At 51.9% G+C, this 19,948-nt stretch overlaps 1 protein-coding gene across 2 annotated transcripts in view; it reads right to left on the bottom strand.

Moving 5' to 3' along the window:
- The window catches only part of Syn1 (Syntrophin-like 1), a 255,869-nt gene that overhangs the window by 51,962 nt on the left and 183,959 nt on the right, over positions 1 to 19,948 (bottom strand). The gene's annotated exons all lie outside the window — the stretch shown is intronic.

The raw sequence follows: 19,948 nt of genomic DNA, 5'->3' as shown, positions 1-19,948 counted from the left end.
TTAACAGGGAGAGAAGTAGAGTAAACAAGAATACGATCAGACGACAGCAGCTTCTTTTATCGCGTCCACCTAATCTTCTTAAGGAACGACGGTGTTCTCGCGTAAAGCTTCGAGAAGCTCGACTCAACCCTCGTCCAAGCGAGCAACGACGCGCGTCGAGCGTTTCCAAGCGTCGAGAGCGTCGAACGCGAAGCGCTGGGAACAAGCTGATTCCTGGTTCGCGAGTCGAGCGGTTTCAATTACCCGGTTACCAGGGGGAGGCTTGGCTCCAGCCACGGGTGAATGGGGGGTGGCCCGTGAATTTTACAAACGCTCCAGCCAGCCAGCCGCCAAGCCACGGTTGCAACAGGTATATTTCGAAATATAATATCGCGGCCACGCTTCGAGCGATCGAGAGACGAGGAATTCGATTAGTATATGTGTCGCAGCGTGGCGTTTCTGCACGCCTCGTCGTCCTGCTCCACCCTTTTTCTCTCCATTTCTCTCTCTTTCTCTCTCTGGGCCGTACTTCTGTTTCATATGCCAGTATTTTCCAGCCGATCGGATTTCACTTAATTACGGCAACGAAATTGCCCCGCCGATATTTGAACTCGCCGGCCCTCGTTTCCCGCTCGCCCTCTTTCTCGCCACCAAGCCATATTTGACAATATCAATTTGTTTCCGCATTACAGCTCGGCTCTTTGATATAATTTCTCCGTTCTCGACGCATCGTAGTCCTGTATTTCATCCGGCTGCTGCCTATTCCCACCGTCCCCGATTTATTATGTCTGGCGCGAGTTTATTATTTATCGTCGCACACCGTCCCGTGATAGATTCCATCTGGCCCGGCGTCGGAAATGTCGCGAGCGTAATTTCACTCGCTTTAATTCCGTCCCATTTGTTCGCGAACTTAACGTCGTGATTATTACATCGTCACCTTCGATATCGCGACCAGACGTCTCGATTGATTAACCAATTACGCGAGTCGAAAAATCGAATCGAACGCACGGAGGTACTCGCGATATTTACGCACACGCTCCTCTGTCAGGCATCCATCGTCCATCAGAAATTGACACGTGTCATTTCAACCTCGTAAAAACCATTAGACACGTCGAAATACAACACAGTTGCAATCGTCTACTCGCAGAGTATCGCTGTCGAGGATCCAGCACTGCATCAGACGCAGAACGTATCCGAATCCACGGATAAGAACCAGTCAGAACGGTGCTCGAAGGAGATCCACTCGAACGAAACTTGCCAGACTCGAACATCATCGAACCACTGATCTTAGACAGTTCAGGATACAAACTCCCGGGCAGGTTGCCTCGTCCGGATCCCACCTCGGTGTAGTCGACGCCGCTCGAGGCTTGTTTGCAGGCCTTCAAACGGAATTGAAGCGGAATAAGAGCGAGAGGCTGTTTGCCCGGGCAGCTGGAGTCATTGTGTTCGAGGCGAGTCGCAAACGGACGGGCCGGCTGCTCTGCAAACATTTCCACGGGCCGTGCCCGGGCGTCGAGGGATTTCGCGCGCCTCCACAGCGGTGGAGAACGCCGGAAGCGAGGCTGGCGAACGCGTGCTCGGACGTTTAAGGCACACGCGCGGCTCCTTTGTTTCGCGACGACGACGGACGACGTCGCGTACGGTTCGAGCGGAGAATCGAGACGGAAAATGGGAAACACTGCCTACAATTTTTTGGTAACTTGTTTCTCGACGATGGTGGCAGGTGTGATCGTAGGAAAATTGATGTTTACGCGAGAGAATAAACGGGAATCGATATGGTTTCAATGGGAGCGGAGTAACTCCTTATAAGTCGAACGCAAGGGTAAGGACGCCGTTCGATTCGAATTACCAGCACGCAATTAAGACCCAGCTAGGTATTACTTTATCTGCTCTATTCTATTAGATACGAGCTCGTATAATTCCCGTTTAACTCGCGGAAATTCCGTTTATACTCGAACATTTTTCTATATGCACGCGGGGGAACAATGTAAGCGGCGGGCAAGATCGGCGATTTATCGAGCGGCACGCTCCCCATCGTATTATTCACGGGCCCGATATAGGGCCGATTTATCGGCACACGCGCCCTCTTGGAAACACCTCCTCGAACTTGCCTCGTAAATTGTCAACTTTTCAATAAGTACTTCTCCGGTCGTTCGCTGTACCAACCCAGCCCGGCCAAGATCGGCTCCACCCCTGGAGAACCGTCTGGGATGAACACGGTGAATACGATTACACGAATATCTTTGTCCACGGGGATCTATATTTCAATTAGCGATTTCTCAGCGGTTCCGATCTCGCCTGCGAACCATTCGCGCTGGAAAATCCGAGCTTGGTAATTGCGGTCTCCTCGCGTCGATCGCCACTGACGCCGTTCCCCAGAAGTTCCTCGACGTTTCCCTTTTTCGAACGGTTCAAATCGGTGGACGCGAAGGGAGGAGGGTGGATTCGAGACGCATAACTCGAGCGCGAGGCTGGCCTTTGTGTCCAACAGAGAATGCCAGTTCGGTTCCAGCGACAGAAAAACTAGTCCAAATTTCTCTCGACGATCGCAATCTCTCAGCGCGCACGAATTTCCGCGTCTCCTGCTTCGAGCAGCCTCGTCGGTGTTCCTTTCGGTCCTCTGCCAGTCTCGACTGGAGAATCCTTGACGCGTCTCTACGTTTCGAATTTCAATGGACGACGGTTCTGATCTCGAGAATAAGAGGGGATATAACGGAAATAACGAGGAGACCATTGTGATAAGAAAGTATTCTTGCTACGATTGCGTTCAATTGATCCTCCAATTAGGAGGACGTGAAAATTTCATGGAATTTGAATTGTTTGAAATGTTTTCCTCCTACACCTTTCTTTTTGTTCCTCGAATAAAGTTGTACGATCGAGAATAATGGAACAGTGGGGGACTTAAGAACAGCTGCATTAAACGCGGAACAACGCCGTTCCAAGGAATGGTCTAATATCGAGTAGACACGTGCGGACTTAAGCATCAAGTAGCAGACGGGAGCTGTACAGAAGCCAGCGTTTCTTTCGTTCGCGGAATACGAAATCAGGACTGGCTCTCGTAGCCTTTCGTCCAGCTTCGTCTCGCTGTCTGTAATTGGTTCTGGAGTGAGTACAGAAAATTTTGTCTCTGAGCGACTGAATAAACCATGGGGCTCGATTTAGATTAGTTGGGATTAGGACACGAAACGGGGTTGGATAAATATTTCCAGCTCGATACGAAGGAGAGCTCACTATCTATCCGGTCGAGGCTCTGAAAGGGCTGTTCTCTTCGGACGGATCGGGTCCATTTTCACATAACTCGGATCCAGCAAGATCGCTCGCCCCGCCCCGTGAAAATAGAACGTCGCGACATTAAACGGCTCCATTTCTAGGCAGCAGGATCGCGTGGCTGCGCGTACGAATATTACGTTCATAAAGTCTCTCCTCGGAGTGGTAAAAAGTGCGAGCCAGACGGAACCAGCGAGCCCGCCATTTTTTCGCCTCTGTCTTCTGTAACCGCGCGATTTTATGTATTCCCTTCCGGGGATCGTTCCCGTGAATTCGTGGAATTTAGAAATCCGCAAGTTCCGCGTTTTACCCCGCGACGAGCACGCGGGGGTGAAATAAAGAGGGAACGGAATGGAATATTCTGATTTCGAGTCTGACAAGTGGAAGCACCGCGTATATGAAGCGACAGGTTAATGGAATTTCCAGGGGAAATTTACCGTTTCATAAGTTACCTGCGATACTTCTAAATACCACGGATACGAGTGGAATAGACCCGTAGCTGGTCAGATGCGAACGACAAAGCAACGACTAAGTTGAAGCCGCTGGTAAGTAGCACGAACGTACGATTAGTCGTAGGATGCGCGCGTAATATCGACAAGACTCGAAAAAAACGGGATTACAGCGATCGTATAGTGGAACAGCTTCGTACAGGATCGCAGCGAAGCCAGACAGGATTACAGTCGCTCATACGGGAAGATTTATGCGCGTGTTTCTCGGCAGGCTGAGCCGTCGCTGAAGTAGCGAGCCCCGTCGAGATCGAGGGGCGGCGGTATCACGGGGCCTTTAAATTTCTTCACGGTTTATAAACGCCGTGGAAAAAGTTTCCGTTCCTACCGGGGAATAGGAAAGTTCCCTGGGAATTATTCCGGCGTGGAATTTAAGAGCGTACCCCGCGAACTTTCCCGTCTTGGGCGGCCAGGCATTTTTGCGATTCCTAATAAAACGTGTAATGGGATTAAGAAAAATTTCGCCGGAACAGTCGCTCTCAAAGGTGCGCATTATTCGATTAATAGTTTCCGACGTTATTTCCGCGTTCCACTGCGAGCGCTAATTTTCAATTTGAAACGCGAAAGCTGGTGCGAGAGAGAGAAGTAGAGCCAGAAGTAACACAGAGGGGATGAAAAAAAATGAACGCTCGCGATCGTTGATTAATGAAATTTATTCGCGCCACGGGGAAGCTTAAATCGAGGGGAGGAAATGCAGTTTTCTAATAGGACGAGGAGATAAGGCTCGTCCGCGTGGCCGTCTCGCCCTCTCGCTTGGGCATGTACAAAAATGCCGTGGCACGCGATACCGTGGCACGTCAGTCGCCAATTGAAACCGTAATCGGCGCAAGGATCGCGGTTAAATTATTCAGAATACCACCGTCCCTGTTTAACGTGCGTGTCGTAATGCGTAATTATACCTACCGCCGTCATTTATTTCCTCGCGCGGACGCGAACAACGAGGGGGTTGATTCGAGACTTCCGAGATGAAAAAAGATTCCCCTTTCGACGCAGAATCCAGCGTCGTCGTAGGCGAAATTCAAGTCGCGTTCTCCACTCGATTCGAAGCTGCGAGGATCCTCGCTGCCTAGCCGCGATCGAACAACTCGTTGCAGGAAGCTCGTAACAAGGGCCAGCGTTAGCGCGAGTCTCGCGACGGAAGACGCGACCGACTAAGAACCGCTTCGCGGGCAGAAGGGTGGTTGAAACCAGCGAGTGCGTCTCGTAATTGAACGAACGAGGGTAGGGATAGACGGTGCTCGAGTGTCGCGGCACGAAAACGATCCTGTTTCGTCGTTTCCGACTAGACGCACGCAGGGATCGAGGGGGTGGCGGGCGAGATCGCTTCAAAAACAATCGAGCGAAACGACAGAAGTTAGATTGCGACAACCGGCGTTGACGTTACGGAAATTGAAGGCGTGCGTGCGCGTAAAGAACGGGCGCCTCCAGCAGGAATAATCTGCGTGTATCTCGCGTCCTCGAGCTGGGTGGAAGCCAGCTCCACGTTTCATCGGCTGGTACGGGCGGAAACGATCGCGGAACGATCGTAGAATTGGGAGGTGTATGAAAATGAGCGAATGGTTTTGTTTTCGAACAGTGGATGAAGTGAACAGTTCCACGCGTTGACGAGGAATAAAATGTTTTAGGGTTCCGAGATCGATTGGGGGAGGTTTCTCGATGGAATTTTCGGTGGATCCAGGGAGAGGGCAAGCTCGACGGGAATGAAACTCTTTCGTTCCCCCAGCTTGCATATCCGGAAAGGAACCCTCATAAAACTCGAGCTATCGGACATTTTTTCTAGAATTCCAGTGGAGTATAAATAGGGGTGGAGAGATCGATCAGCCCTTATCTTCTCGCGCGGCGAGTTCTTCGCAGTTGTACCGAATCGATCGACCAGACGAGTTTCTAACAATCGCGACTACGCGTTTTCGAGCCGACTCGAACGTGTAGACCTCCAGGCTGTAATTTTTGTCCTCGTCGAGTGCGGTTCGAAAAATTTCCCCCCACGACTTCCACGTGAACGTATAAAGTTTCACGATCGCGTTCCACTGTTTTTATCTCTATTAATTATTTGTCTCCGCGTTGGTTTGTCTTCACGGAATGAATTTTTGCAGAAAATAACACTTTCGAATCGGAACGATCGACGAAAAAAGTGGAATACAAACGTCAGAGAGAGAGAGAGAGAGAGAGAGAGAGAGAGTTCCGCGTGGATAAGAAGGGTGTCGCGTAATAAACCGACGTTTCCGCATCCCTTGCGAGGAGACTCAGCCTTCAGACAGATCCTCTCGCGGAAAGAGGCTAGGATGGCGCGTAATTTCCATCGGTCAATTAAATTGATTCAATGCCAACCGAATGGCGGAGGGTCGAAACGAAGTTAGCCAACGGGTGGCGGGTCGGGGGCGGAAACGGAATTAATATCCGCGGAAAGTTTCCCGGATTCAATTACAAAGTGTTATCGTTTAGGGAATTATATTAAGCGGACGCGAGTTTTCCTTATGATAATAGATCCACCCTGCACCCTCGCTTCACCCCCCTTCGGAACCGTCGTTTTTCCACTTGTGGTGAACTCTTCAAGACTCTAATCTCGAGCTTTATTTCAACGATCGTCGTCGTCCGCAAACCTCGTTTAGTTAATCCCGACGGCGCCATCCCGTAAAACTCGCCTCTGCCGGCAGGCAATAGCGTAAAATTAATTACTTTCGTCTTGGCCCTTCCCTACGACGACGACGACGACGACGACGGTGTCCGTTGTCCTCGTCTTCCTCGTCGTTACCCTTTCCACGTGAAAGACTCCTGAGATCCTCCGCTTCAACGATCCCTTCGATAAGCTCTTATTGTCTTATTAAGTCCGATTAATTGGAAGGTTTGCGGCGCGATGGTTTTATCCATCGACGAGGCGATCAACCCCCGCGTCAGTCTTGCACGGACGCAGAGAGTCAACGAAACGGGGTTAAAAACGAAAGGGAGAACAGAGAGACGATTCTACGACCGTGGGGTGAGGCTTTAAAACTGCGAGCTATTAAGTGGTAAAGATTCCTCTGAGGCTGGCAGAGGTTTGCGATCAAAGCGCGTCTTGGCGACGCCTTTGGCCGATTAAGGAGGCGAGACGGGGGTAGTTTGGATTCGGATAGAGATTCCTTTAATGGCAACCAGAGATTTCCGGTTGAGAACCAAGGGAGGAAGAAAAGAAACATTCCTTGAACTCGATTCGGTGTTTGAAGGAACCAACGGAAACCACTGGGATCTGTATTTGCATAAAAATTACAGGTATTTCCGTTTGTGTCGTCCCTTGCATAAACGTTTCGTTGAAATTAAAGGGCACGGCGAGTACGTAGGCAGATCTCGTCGAAAGAATAACAGTGCTTTCTGCCCTTTTCTCCTCTCGCTTCGTTTTTTCGTTCAGTCTCTCTCTCTCTCTCTCTCTCTTTTTCACTCTAGCTGTTCACCTCGCGCGAGATGGATCGAGAGGGGTGAAATGAAAAGGCTCTCGGGGTGGTTTCCGCGAAGGGATTACGCGGTGCCCGGTGGCGTGTGTTTGGATAACCGGACCGATTAGATCGCTGTTAGAACGCGTCGCCGCTATTGAAACTGTCGGCGGAACCGCCACGGCGCGTTATCGGCCCTGGAAAGGCGCGCGATCGTTCGATGGAATTGCTCGCATAAATTCTGTCCCGCCTCTGTTTGCTCTGGCCAAGATCGCCCCGCTATATTTTCCGTCGCGCGGTCGGTTATCGTCGCTCGATCTGACGTGTCCACTCGAATTACGTCACCCTCGCTACGGGAATTACGCCCATTTTTTTCGTGGCTACTCGAAAAGGAGCCAGAGGACCATGAGAAATTTCGCTATCGTTGCGAATTAAAACGTGAGAGCCACATTTTCTGCAGGTATTCACGCGTTGGCGCAGAGAAATGTACGACGTGGCTGGCTGTATAGAACAAAAGTAATTCGATAATGGAGTGGAAAGACGTCCCGCTCGAGACGCATTGTCGATGCGAATGCGAGATTGCTGATTAAATCCTCCGGCTGTACAGTCGAGCTATAAATAATTAATTCGCCCCGTCTCTCTGCGGTCGATGGGGTAGCGGGGTCTGATCGAGACCGCCCTCGAAGACCTAAAAGACGCTCGAACGAGGGTGATCGAACAAAAGCAAGCCAACTGGGCCAGAGGAATTCCCAGAGATCCGCGAGGAGGTCGTGTATCAGTCGCGATGCTTATTCATGCAAGCCGCTCGTTGGCGAAAGAGGGCGAAAATAGGGTGAAAAACCTGGGCGAAAGTGAATGAACGCGGCGGTGGGGTTGACCGGGGCAAAAAAAAAAAAGAAAAAAAAAAGAGAAAAAGAAACGAGTGAAGTACACCAGCGAACGAGGACGGACAAATAGGCGGATGGACGAAAAGCTACAGGCTGCAGAGGTTGAAACGCCGCGCGGAATTAAGGTGGGTGGACGCGGTAGAAGGAAACGATGGGTAGAATTAGGTTGCGAAAGGTGGTGGACAATCGAGAGACGAAGGGGTTGGGGTGGATGGTTTGTTGGTGGAAATGGGTCCGAGACAAAGCTGAACGGAGGGAGACAGACAGAGGGGTAGTAAACGAGAGGACAGCGATAAAGAGAGGGGAGACGGGAGCGGACTGGGCGGGTTGGAAAACAGCAAAAATTTGCATCACAATCGCGGATAGAAATAATTACGCGAGAAACGCGCGCGCGAAAGGGGTGGAGGAATACGGACGCGGATGCAAATGCAGACGGTCAGACGGTGATGGTAGTGGTGGTGGTGGTGGTTGGGCCACCAGAGAGAAGGGTGAGGGGGAGGATGGATAGCGGGGGTGGTCTGAAAGCGACGGAAACACGGCTAGAAATGCAGATACGAGAATACGCCGGAGGTTCGTCGAGGCTGCGAAAAAAACGAGGCCGGCTACGTCGTGAAAAGAGAGAGGAAAAACTCGAAACGCGAAATGGGAGGTGGTGGACAGGGGTGAAAAGTAGTGGAGGGGTTAGAAGGCGAAGGATCGGATGAAAGAGGAAGAGAGACAATGGGTACGCGTCTCTTCCCTGTTTACACGGGGACGCGCGGAAGAAAAACCGTGGAAAGAAAGGGATTCGAAACGTGCAGCCGGAAGTGGACACCGTCTCCGCCCCCGTTTCACGCAACTGCTGGATAAATAACTGCCGGGCCGAACAAAAGAATAGAAAGCACACACGGTGGATAGGTTGATATACTGCGCATCTACCGCTCGCTACTGTGGAAACACCGCGGAGCCTTCTCCAGCCGAGGGTGGAAAAATGTAACGCGATTTTCCGTGGGGGTGGCGGTAAACGAGTGTACCTCGGTTTTTCTTGTTTACCGTAAAAACGTGCTGTTAAACAGCGATGGTAAATATTTAGAGGAGACGCCGGGACCGCGATCTCGTTTATCTGTATTACTTAATATTTGTCCGCGCGAAGTGCCGGCAGTTTTTGCAAGAAAATAAAACGCCGGTAAGGCGTTGCCCCGTTTTATATAAGCTCGGATGGAAAAGGTACCAACTTCGATGCCCGCGCGAAAAATCCACGCTCTCGCAACGAGACGTTTTCACTTTTTCGCGATTCCCTTTGCTCCTTGTTATTCCAGTTGCGAAACTGTAAGAACTTTAACCCTCCCTTTCTTCCCTCCGTTTGAAACGGTTCCTCGCAGCGCGCAAGCAGTAAAGGTAAACGTCCGAGCGAGCGTCGATTAAAAATCTTTTCCGCGGGGATACCTTCGGAAAAGAAATCAGATTCAGAAAAATAGCAGGTAACCCACGAATCCCGCCGAGGAGGGGAAAAAGACCTGCTCTTTCGAAAGAAAAATCTCCTCCCCGAGCGCGAGAGACGTTTTTCTCGCTCGCAGGAAGAAAGAACAGGGAAAAGAAGAACTGAATAGGCTTTTTTTCCCTCCTGCAGAGGGCCACGAGAGTTTTCTCAGTCGGGAGACGCTGGTATCGGCTCGAAAACGCCCCGATCGACCACGCTTGGACAGGCTGAGGGTATCGACGTTTGTCTGGCTGGAAAACGCTACCGGCTTTCAAGGCTGTTTTCCAACGGAACGGTGTTTTGTCTCGCGGAAAACGCGCGCGGTCTGAGAAAATATTCCTGGGAAACGTTCCTCCCTATCTCCCATAGAAGAACGTACGTCTTTCGATGCTGTACTCGACGTTACGGCAACAATCGCGCAACGAAAACAGGATGTCGAGAAACTGCGATAGTCTGTTCGACTCTACCCAAAAAAAATTAATAACCGATATCAGCGACTGCGATCGGAAACAGCAAGGAAATTGTTTGAAAAAATAAAAGCAGTCCCTGAAAAATCCGTAAATTCGCAAGTGTAAATTTACTAAACCCTCCGACGACCCGCACTCTTTATCGCGATCCTTTCAACCGACGCTGGCAGCTACCCATTCGAACACCGCCGATTACCCGGAGCTCTGCAAAAATCCACTCGAAAATTATCGGGCGCGGTCGAGCGTCGACGCATAAAAAACGTTTTTATTTCACGGATAAAACACATTCGCGCGTAGTCGGAATGAAAAAAAAAGAGAAGAGAACAAAAAAAAAAAAAAAAAAAAAACAACAACAGGAGGAAAAAACGAGCGCCTATCGTTCATACAACGAAGGCGTAAAGGGGTGGAGAATTCGATTCTTCTGGCACGAATTTTCCGTTCGATTTGCCGTTTACACGGGAATAATAGATGCAAGATTACAATTTGGCCTACGCGCGGTAGACGAAAGGGGTGGCGCGCGCGGGCAGAGGAAAGCGAAGCGGAGAGGGTGGTAGGTCATCGCGGAGGCTCGCGGGCACGCTCGATGCTAGAAACGATAGCATCTCGCATCGATCGGGGTGCTCGCTCGCGGAGTCAATGATCCACCGCGCGCGCTGATATCTGCTTTCGAGCGTTATCGGCCGCGTTCTGTTGGCGGGTCGTTTGAATTTTCGCACGAACGGATATCGGAACGAACATATCGGAACAACGTGCACGGAGGTGAATATGGTATGACAAACCGATGTGCGGAATGGCCAGCCCCCCGCGCCAACACACGCGCGTCCATCCACCTATCTGTCTATCGCGATTTCCACCCTCTTCTATCTCCCTCGCTCTCTTTCTCTCCGCGCGTGTATACGCGAGCGTACGATCTTTCCTCCTCTTTCTCGCCGCCCCCGTCTCCCACCGCGTCTCTGTTTCTATCCCTTTGTACCATCCCTGCCATTCTCTACGGACATGCGTTCCACCAGATGATGGTCCGGGCGTTTCGAGTCTTTGTCCAACGTTTCCGCGGTGGTATGTTCGCTTGGATTCGAGTTCGAGCTCACGATTGCTCTGGTGGGTGTAACTTATTTTTAAACAATACACGGAACGGTTCTGCGACGAGTAATATACGATAAAAAGCAGGCGAGTCGAGGTATCTCGGAGGGGTGAAACGCGCGGAAATGCGTACCCCATAAATTCTCAGGAATGTTTCCAGATTACTCTTCCGATACTTTGAAAGTTTCCTCGATGAAAGGGATGATTCCGGGCGCGTATTACATCACGTTCGAAAGTTTCCCGCCTGAGAGCGTTCGATCGGGAAGGCGGGATTTAATCCGGGATTTTTTCCACACCGATACACGAATAGGGGACGAGAAGTGGCGGACGGGGGGTGCATCGTCCAGTTTGCGTCCTCGAAACTTGCCGGTTAGCAAACTGAGAAATATCCACGGGAATGGAAAAAAGCCGGCGTGCGGTTGTCTCGCTTGGGAATTCGTTACGATGCACTTCGGATGAATTCGTTTTCCACCCCTCGCGCGGGCCAGGTAGCCCCCGTCGACTCTGAACGAAAATATCTAACCAAAAGCGGAGAGCGCCGGCTATGGAATCAATTTACTGTCGGTCGAAAGTCAATTTTCGAGTTGTTTCGAAATTCGTTGAAAGCTCTTGAAACATGGAAATGACAGAGGCCCGCGGACACGATACACCCGGAGCTGGAAACGATACGTTCCACCGCCGCCCCCCCTTTCGCCCTTCCTGTGCGCGATGAGCGTTCAGCGTTTGGTCGATGGAATTTTCACGGCCGACATTTATTCCACCCACGGCGAGACGATTCTCGATTTTCGTTTTTGTTTTTTTTTCGGGTCCACAGCCGCGTTTCTCTAGTGCTCGCAACACCATCCGGTGGGGGTGGATTCCGTCGAAATTTCACGACTCCAAGTTCATCTTTGACTCTCGCGAGATTTAAACGCGAGGGTCGAAGGAACGTGCATCTTCGCGTAAAGACTTTTGCCGACTGAGTTGCGTGCTCGTAGCTGGTCACGCGCTCCTCCGCGCGAGGGTTGAAATACGAGGCGCACGAGGGTCACCCGCTGACCTTTAGGTCTCCATTAGCGCGCAACGGTGCGCCCGTGAATGCGTAATGCGTCGACGTCTCGCTTATTATAATTTGATTAAAACGACCACGGAGGCCATCTTGATGGCGCGTGTTTCACGCGACCCTCCCTCATTTCCCGTTGGATTTTAATAAGATTTCTCTTTCATCGTTGATCGATCGCGATGGCCGCTTCGAGTGGCTGCTAAGTGCAACATAATAAGCTTCGTTTCTGAAAAGTTCAGAAAATCACGATGGAAGGGGTTAGCCTGTACAAACGTGTCTCGAGTCTGTTCGAAAAATATTTAGCTCGCTTTGACGGACGAACGTCCGCAAACAGCCGTCCGTGTCCGCCGTGCGCTTCGTAGCGCGCAGATTAAGGCAGGTTTTTCATCAATGTTTAAAAACCTCTGTTTGAACTGTATCGAAGAATGTCACGGAGCACGTATCGACTGTAATCCACCAAATAAACGATCCATAAAGTCTGTCTCCCCGATGGAACAGCTTCCGCGTTCGTTAATCCCCGCGCGCGACCCTTCATCCCCCTGACGAATCGATAATCTGTCGATACCGACGCCGCGAAACCACGAGACGCTCATTTCCCGCGCTACCTTAATATATCCATCGTGCGGACCACGAAAAAGTCCGCCGCGACCAAAGCCAAGTTCCAGCGTGCGACGTCCAACGACATCCCTGAAACCATCCGACAGCAAACTGCCCCCTATACAACACGGAACACCGAACGTAACTCCACCCTGTCGATCTGCATGTCAAACCGGTCGGTCCAGTGTACCAGGGTCTCAATAAGAAGAGAACTCGCGACTTTGTCCCGTGAAAGCGCGCCGTCAGAGAAAGGGTGGCGTTTGCGCGAGACCACTAATGACGCTTCGTGTCGGCGTTCGACGTCTTGTTTACGGGGTAAACTCGACCCGCAGCCCCAGTGATTTCGTCGCCAGGATTCAGGGGGAGGGTGGACGACGAACGATCGAAAGACGTCCAGCAACTTTTAACAAGGTCCACGGGGGAGGGTGTGTTGCGCATCGACGTTCGACTGGAACACGATCGATCAGAGGGGGTGCAGGTAGGTCGCGCTTGGTAGGAGAATTCGAGGGGGTTGATACGAGGACGCGAGGATGATCCTGTGCGAGGCGAGCTGTGGGACGCTCGCTCGCGGCTCGATGGGAACGCGAGTTTGTAGACGCGCGTGTTACCGTATCGATTACGCGACGCGGATCGGTTACGTCTTCCGGTGGGACGCGATGCGATGTTAGTTAATAGGATCGCATGAATGGTGAACGGAGCCGGGTCTCTGGTGTGGTTAATCACTTCCATACCGGTGCACAGGATTTGCGGTGTTCCCTGGGAGATGTGCGGCGTGTTCGAGGATGTATAGCTACTTGATTTTAAACATGAATGTTCTCCGGCTAATTTCGCCCTTCGTGATTCGATACCGATAATCGCGTATACATATTTCGCGACCCTTGCCCCTCTGCGCTTTTCAATGCCCAAATTGAATTCGTACAAACGCAACCGTGTAATCCAATCGCAAAAAAAGAAGAAAGAATTCCTTGATTAATTATACACGCAAATTCCTGTCGTCGTTATAATAACATGTTGCCATGGAACGCGAGCAATCCTCTAATAAGCAGACAGCACGACACCGCCGTGTGTAACCTCTGGCATTGTTAACACGAGCTCCATTGGGATCTCGCGTTCGTCCATCCCGTCCGGGTCGAAAATTATGCGTCCACCAGTGGGAAGCTTGCACTGATCCCGGTAGATTCCCCAGAACGATTCTCGTGGAGGCACGCGGAGACAGGATCGCGGAAAACGGACACAAATTGCACGGAATGCGGCGAAGCGATGAAAGGCTGCTGCTGCTCAGAGGAGGCCAGGGTAGAGAACGACGTCGTCATCCACGAGGGTAGACGGTGAGTTCGCGTCGCAGAAGCTTAAGAAGAAGCGGAGCTCCATAAGACGATCCTGATAGCAGCCAGTGAAACCTTACCATCCCCCATGGCCGCCCCCTCAGCGAGCGTTCCAGCGGCGACGCAACAATGGCTCGTATTACTTTCAGCCCGCACTAAAGCATCTTTTCGGCGACGCCGACGGGAGGGATTATAACGAACCATTACCCACGAACGCGATCCCACAGCAGACGACGCGACGATAAACGCTATCTATTATAACCCCCGAGCACAATTTCCTCGAGCAAACAATGACGGAAATGGACCCGGCGGCCGGCGCGAGCGAGGGATGCGCGCGCCCCTTTGTGCACGCAGCGTTTACCAAATTCTTGGGACGCTGTCGCGTCGATAGTGCCACGGATCGAGTTCTAACCGTGTCTAATTAACGATTACATTTGCTGGTCCGCTGTCAAACGTTCGCGTTTGCGCAGGTTTCATACAGTGGGCTCGTTAATCGTCAGCGCAAGGATTAAGCTTCGACGCAGAGGGTGGTCCTTTTTATTAACACGCGAGACCGCGCGGAGCCAGCCGAGTTTTAATTAACCTGAAACAATACCGTTCCTGCAAGAACGAAAGAGATAATTAAGCCACTTGGAAACTGCTGCTAATTTCTAATAACCGGCGGACCTAAAGTTCCATTAGTAATCGCGCGGGGGAAAAAAAGCGGAGCGTAGACCGCGAACCAGCCGCGAATCCCCAGCGTAATGTGAACAAACGTGTTGCCGCGTCCGCGAGATGGTCTCCGTGGGCGGTCGTAAACAATCATCGCGGCGACGCGCCGCGAGGACCGCTCCCGAGCGCGTACAACAGCGCGAGGAGCGTGTTACACGTTATCCTGGAGGGTGGCGTGGCGCTGGCGCGCGCGCGCACGCACGTACGTTTGGGGCGTCGAGGCAGGGTCGACCGCGGCCGTACCCCGGTGTAGCTCGATGTAATGCGATTTGCAAGCGTTATCGCGGCCCTAACGCGCGATCCTACCTAACACGGATTTCCATAAACACGCCGACACCGGGTATTGTTTTCGCCGCGCGGGACCAGCCTCGCGAGCCTTTATTATCCGGTGCACCTAATTATCTTTCAATGGAGGGACGTGCCCGTGGTCCCGCGTGTCCCTGCGGGAATCACTCGATCCGACCGACCCTCCCGCAAACCCTTATCCATCGTCCTTCCGCGTGGTTACCTTCGACAGCTGTTCCAGAGATATATCGGGTAGGGCAGCCGAGCTGAAACGTCTTTGACGTTCAACCACCGGCTGACGAATTTCCGGTGACAGCCTGGTATTGATCTCGAGCGTTTTGGCCGGCGGAATTTCGGATCGGAGTTAAAGGTTCAGGAAATTACAAGTGGAATAACGACGCGCGGTTTCTGACTGAAATGCGAGCGATTCCACTTGGACTTCACTGTTGACACCGTATTTGTAATCCGCGTATAGAATCCTAGATAATTCCGACGACTTGAACGTCCATCGAAGTCGAGACTAGTGTAATGGACAGCTGTCGTGTCAGATCGTAATTCCGTAGCTACGAAAATATAACTGTGTTTTAATCGCCATCCTCGTTCGAGGCTCGTGTCTAGAGAGAAAATCAGATTTGAAAACTAACTCGGGAATACAGGGTTATTTTAACATCTGACGCGTTCGATGATTGAAATCTCCGTGTAGAGACGTTCGCAGTGGCCCGATTTATACCACGGTCTTTCGAGGAACTCTATTGGACCGCGTCGAGAGCCTTCGACTCTTTCGCGACCGACAAACGAACCTGGCGAACGTTCCGCCGCGATGACAGCGGAAAAATCGGTTCGACCGATACAATTCCGCTGAACAATTTCGAACGAGACAGCGGGTGGAACACGTGGCGGGTGGGTGGTCGAGGGGGTGGAGTTTTATGTTGGAATAATTTATCGTTCGAGAGGCTTTATCGGGTCGAATTGACGTGAAAAGCAGCAGCGATTTGCGGCAAACGGTTCGGCGAACCGGCTCCCCTCAATTCGGCTGCGAAAATTCGGGCACAGTGCCTGAAATCGCGCGAACGCTCGACGGACGGCGCGCGATGGTTTTCGTCGGATTTTCGAATTTTCCAGGGGAATTCGAGCGGCGAGGGGCAACGCGCGGCGATCCGCCCCGGCTCGAAATTTATGCGAAGTGTAAATAGTTTACGCGGTTCGGCTGGAGCTTAATAAAGGGCTAGAGAGGGGTTGGCGCTGACAACGCGCGCGAATTGATATCGATTCGGCAAGAAGTTCTAATTGTACGCTCGATAGCGTCGTTTTACCTCGGACGATGAGAAAATTTCTCTCGCTGAAGATAGACGTCAAGCGTGAAGGGATGGAATTCAGAGGGTTGCTGGAGCTGAGTAGCCGCTCGATCCTCTTCGAGAATCCGTGTGCAAATTAGAGACGGTTCTAGTTTTCTCAGAAAATAGACGCGATAATTTTCTCGTCTCGATTAAAAGATCCATCGTTGAATAAGAGAGTTTCGTTCGAACCGGACATTTATAAATGAAAACCGTCTATTCGTGGTCTCAACGATATTACAAGTATTTAGTGTCTATTAACTACCTCGCGATAACAGGAGCATCGTTATCCATTCGTCATACAGTTAATATATCCTGTCTCTACTGGCACCAGAGGATGAACCTCGATTTCTCTGAATCGAGCCGCAGAATAAATCATAAGAATAGACGTCAGAGGGACGTGGGAAATTCGAGCGTGCCGCGAGTTAGGCGGATCCAATCGTCGGTTAATTGCTTAGCCGCGCGGGCCGCAATATCGCCGGGGATTGGATTATAAAGTTTTCCATTCGGAATTAATTGCGCCGCGGCAGCTGCGCCTCCGCAAGTTCCTCCGCCGTAGTCTTTCTTCGCCCAGCGTTTCTTGTCGCGCCTAATATCCAGAAGCTTATCGCAAAGCGGTTCCACGTACATTTTTTTTATCTCTCCGCTGTGTTCTTCGCGCGGAAGCTCGCGAAAAGAAAATTCAACGAGCACAGACAGTCGATCCAGAGAACCATCCGGAGGACGCACCTCCTCGCCATCCTCCTCGAACGTTGATCGTCTCGGTTACACGTGCTTCAATGCCTGTCAAGCGTCGTTCGAAAGAGCGGGAATAAGATCACGCGAGCAGCCTCGAAGAAGATTAACGAGCGAATACCGATGGTCCCGTCCGCGCGACGACGGGAAACTACGTTCGTGCGAGGAATCAGGGACGACGGTCTGAAAGTGGGATCGCGAGCCGTGGACCAGCGTCGCGATCCAGGAAATGGCCAGTCGGTCGAACGAGTCGCGTGGACGACGCCTGTTTCCGTTTCCCGGACACGTGCTACCTTCGCCCGCGTCAAGCCAGCTATCTCACCTGAACACCTGTTCCCAGAGGGATGATGGATCGTACCCGAGTGTCGGGGATCGTGACTCGTTCGACCGACTTTGCTCGCTCGAAGTTCTCACCCCTCCTCGACTGGGGTCCAATGGTTTCTCCATCCTCTCTCTCTCTCTCTCTCTCCCTCTTTACTCGCTCTCTTTCTCTCGATGCGAACACGTTTGTTAACAAGCGAATACGAGCCGGCTGAACGAGACGTAATGGAGGAGGTCGGGTCCCTCTCGAGTCGAGCGGTCGCGGAAGAACCGGTAGTTTCGAAAACACCGTGCAATCGCCGGACGAAATTGGAAAGTTTCCGGGGTAGCTGGGAGTCACGGGGGGCTGAGCTTTGCGGGATCGTGTTTTACTTTCCGTCGATGGGAGGTAAGCGAGCGCACGTAACGATCATGCGACCGGCTTAAAAGTTCTGTAACAAGGGGTGGAGCGTGTACGAGAGGCGATCGAGCGGGAACGCCCGCTGGATCCTCTTTTCCGTTTCCGTCAACCATTCAACAGAGGCAGAGAAAGAGAGATAGAGGGAGAAAGAGGTAGAATAGTTCCTTTTTTTCCTTCTTCCGCCTTCGGCTCGCCTTACTTCGATCCACGGCCGATTGGTTCCAGGCTTAATCGTTGTTGGTTCGGAACTTCGCTAACGACTGAGGAATCGTTCGTGACATAAGCTCCGGTTCTGTCCGGCTCGCTTTTCCTTAACTCGCGACCATCTTCCTTCTTTTTACCCCTCTCCTCTGTTCTCCTGTCTCCACTTACTCTCTGGAGAGACTTCCAAAGTTGCGTTCGCGAAAGCCGGGTATTGTAAAAAAGATCTCGTAGGAATGGATTTAGGGGCGGGTTTCGAATCGAAAGGTAGGTCGCATTAAACGGATCGAGGGGACGGTATCCGATACGGTGATAAACGCTCCTCACGGAAGATGGAGTCTGCAGAGGGGGCTGGTTTACCTAGAGCAACCGTTCAGCCTGAAAACCAAACAAAACTTCGTCCCGCACGTCAGCCCCGTCTTCGATAGCTCCTCCACTTTCTCTACTTCGTCGAAGTGGGGCCATATTGCGCGCGATTTCTCCCGCCTGAAACTTCAGCGGCACGGGGTCGAAGACCGATAGGAAGTTCCAGCCGGGGGATTCCCGGCAATTAATGTGTTCGATCAAAAGCTGAACGCGGCCGGCCAGCCGAGAACGGCCGATCGATCAAAAAGTCGACGCGTTCCCGGCGGAAAAAGGAGAACGAGGCGGGAGGAGGCGGTGGAAGAGGAGAAAAATGCCACCCCTCGCGTACTGGATTCACCCTTTCGCGCTAGAACACTCTTTCTCTTTAGGACGTGTTAACTTTATCATCCCCCTATCTTTTTCCTTTCCATTAGCCAGTGGGAACCCAAACTCCCTCTTTTTCTTTCTCTCTCTCTCTCTCTCTCTCTCTCTGTGTCTCGTGGCATTCGATTTCGCCCCGTTCCTGGCGGAGTTGCTCGACCGCCGCCGCCGCCAGGGGAGAGATTTATCGCGGCGGGACCCCCTCGCAGGATCGATACACCGATCATTTCTCTGGCGAACGTCTCGCTCGAGCGAGACAATCGGATCTGCGCGGGGAGAGCACCGTGATCCGGTTCGCGGTATTGTTTGTTGCAAGCTCGCCGAGTTGTTGACGAGGCTTCTTGTCGTAGTTGCCGAAGAAATATCTTCTCGAGCAATTTTTCAGCTATACCTTCCACAGCTGTACTTTCCTTTCCCTCGCGTTTCTCGAGCGACGCGACTCGACGGTACACGATCGGTTCTCTAAGTTCCGATCGATCGACAAATCCAAGGCTCGCCCGTTAGAAATTGTTCGATCGCTTTCGAAAAGCCGATTAAACCCGGCGTGCGCGAAACGGTGAAAACGGAGGGGTCGCGTCGAGGACGGAGGGGAAAGAAACGAAACGGGAGCAATTTTCTCGGCCGCGTTCGCGACTCGTATTCACCCCTTTGTGCGTGCGCGAGCGTGAAACTCGACGTCGCGTGCTCGCACGCGTTACGTCCCGATGGCTTCGATCTGTTCCCACGGACGGGATGGAAATGGTCGCGCGACGAGGAGGAACACGCCGGGGGACCGAGAGCGAAAGAGATTTCAAGTCGACGCGTACACTCGGATATTCCTTCGCTATTCGCGAGCCTCGTAAAAGAGTCTTCTTTACGAGCGCTCTTAAAATAACGGAGCAGCTCGTCGACGAAAAACGGACCCGGCGAATTAAAAAGGAACTCTCGACGCAACTGGGAAACATCGATGCCTCGCCTCCCTCCTTGTTGCCTTCCGGTTTATCGACGCGATGTCTGCGCGAGCCGCTCGGAAGACTGCCGCGGGGAGACGAGTTCCGTTCGCGAGAGGGAAATTCTCGCGAGCCGAGTAGATTTAATTTTATCCAAAGGTACTCTGGCTTTACTCCTCGACTCTGAAGAGGCGATATTATCGAGCTCGTTAAAACCAGGCCTGAACTATGTGATTAAACCTCGAAAGGGTGACCAGGGGTGGTGTAGGATAGAATTTTTTTTAGGGGCGCGA

The sequence above is a fragment of the Xylocopa sonorina genome, chromosome 6 (assembly GCF_050948175.1).
Source record: "Xylocopa sonorina isolate GNS202 chromosome 6, iyXylSono1_principal, whole genome shotgun sequence".
Lineage (NCBI taxonomy): Eukaryota > Metazoa > Arthropoda > Insecta > Hymenoptera > Apidae > Xylocopa > Xylocopa sonorina.
This window is presented reverse-complemented; position numbering and strand designations above follow the sequence as displayed.